Below are 2,413 nucleotides of genomic sequence, written 5' to 3'. Positions count from 1 at the left end.
CCCCCCTCTAAAATAACATGTAAGTTACCCTTCATGATGTGTTACACTCTAATTGGTCATTATCTTAACCATGGTTAGATTATTTTATAATTACTATTTGAGATGGGTAATAGTATAATTATCAAAAACTCCATTCCCGTTGAAGCACCCTTCCAACTCCTCCATTCTTTTTTCATCACGTAGCTTCAAATTCTTCCAAGCATGTCGTCAAAGTTTGTGACAAGAAGCGACAGTCGTCATCTACTGCTCTATTACGCAATTTCTTCTCTTTCTTCGGTGCATCATTCATAACTTTATTAATCCTTCTTCCGTAACTTTGCCGTCCTTCCCAACATGGCCAGCGCAAACGTCATCTCCTAGTCCTCTCACTCAATCCCTCTTTTTGTCGTAGAATGATTAGTTTGGTTATTAAATTTTGTCATTAAAAAATATATCTTTATTTAATTACATGATAGAACATATATTCATATGTAAAATATAATATAATAAAATAAATCTATTTAGAGTATTTAAAAATATAATTAAAATCAGGAATATACAAATATAATAATAAAATTTGTACTTTAAACAAGTAAACATTTCTTTTATCATACATGAATTATTTAAAAAAAATAAATAAACTGTTAAAATTAATAACACAAGTTTAAAATGATAAAATTTGACTTTCTCACAAATATTTTTTATAGTATTTTATTCTTTTAATTTTTAATTTATTAATACTTTATTATTTAATTAATAATTAAACAAATTATTTTCATGAGAAATCATTTTTTGTATTATCTTAAAGAAGAGACCAATATAACAGTTTAAAAAATAATGTAAAAGTGACATTTTAAATAAAAAAATAGTTAATATTAAAAATTTTAAATACAAAAGTAAATTGTATAAATATTTAAGATATAAATATGAAATACATGTCTAAAATAAATAAAATAAATGAAAATAATTCTTTATTTCTCGTGAGTATGTCTAAAATAAATAAAACAGACAAAAATAATTCATTATTTCTCATGAGTACTCCCATTTTATCTGTTTTATTTATTTTAGGCATGTATTTTTTCTCTATCTCTTAAATATTTATATAATTTATTTTTGTATTTAAAAATTTTAATATTAAATACTTTTTATTTAAAATATCATTTTTAGATTTTTTTAAACTGTTGTATTGGTCTCTTCTTTAAGATAATACAAAAAATAATTTCTCATAAAAATATTTTTTTAATTATTAATTAAATAATAAAATACTAATAAATTGAAAATTAAAAGAATAAAAATACTATAAAAAGAATACGGTAAAAAATTGGATTTTATCATTTTAAATTTGTATTATTAATTTTAATAATATATTTATTTTTAAATAATTTATGTATGATAAACAAATATGTTTACTTGTTTAGAATACAAATTTATTATTATATTTATATGTTCATGATTTTAATTATACTTTTAAGTATTCTAAATAGATTTATTTTATTATATTATATTTTACTTATCAATATATATTTCATCATGTAATTAAATAAAAATATATTTTTAATGAAAAAATTTAATAACTAAACTAACCATTAATTATGTTGGTAAGAAGTGATCCACGGCAGAAAGAAGGATAGAGTAAAGACGACTGGAGATAGCGATGACGGGAAAAAACAGGCAATGGAAATTCAACAACATCGTTAAGGAATGATCCATTGAAGAAAGAGATTGCGTGAGAAGGCAGTAGATCGCAACGACTTCTTGTCACCACCGCGGCGACGAGGATACTTGGAAGGACCGAAGTTACATGATGAAAAAAGAATGGACGAGTGAAGATATGCTTCAATTAATGGGAGTGAAGTTTTAATATTTTAAGAAATTATATCATTACCCATCTCAAACCATAAATTATAAAATAATCTAACTATTGACCAATTAGAGTGTAACACTACTGACCCACATAGTATTATACTACATTAAAGGTTGGTTTTTATTTTTCAACATTTCCTTCCTTTATCGATTGGAAAATAATAATCTAGATTCTAGAGCACCTCAGTTCAACCATATATTTTCAAACAATATTGATGAAAGATGAGAATATCTAACTTAAGTACTTTCTGAAATTTTGGTAATCATCAAATTGAATTTTGATTCACATGTTTCATGCATATATCTTATAATCACAACCAATATTCGTATTTTATCGTATGAGTAAAAATAACTAATTTTTAAATTTATTATTTTAAAAATGATCTAATCACATAGATTTGATTAGATGACCGTATAACATATATAATTATTAAATTTTTGTAAGTGCTACCAATTTCTAATTTCATAGCATAAGTTATTGGTTTATCTTCTTATTATTGAAGATGAATCTAATACGTACCAGTTATACAAAGTTGCAATTTTGGAGTTTTGGTTATCTGATCTTATGTCA

At 23.4% G+C, this 2,413-nt stretch overlaps 1 protein-coding gene across 1 annotated transcript in view; it reads right to left on the bottom strand.

The window, feature by feature from the left end:
• LOC107495225 (purine permease 21-like) overlaps positions 1-2,413 on the bottom strand; it is a 16,332-nt gene that overhangs the window by 1,795 nt on the left and 12,124 nt on the right. The window lies entirely within an intron of this gene.

Source organism: Arachis duranensis, chromosome 6, assembly GCF_000817695.3.
Source record: "Arachis duranensis cultivar V14167 chromosome 6, aradu.V14167.gnm2.J7QH, whole genome shotgun sequence".
NCBI classification, from domain to species: domain Eukaryota; kingdom Viridiplantae; phylum Streptophyta; class Magnoliopsida; order Fabales; family Fabaceae; genus Arachis; species Arachis duranensis.
The sequence above is the reverse complement of the archived record's forward strand: the minus strand, read 5'-3'. Positions and strand labels throughout refer to the sequence as shown.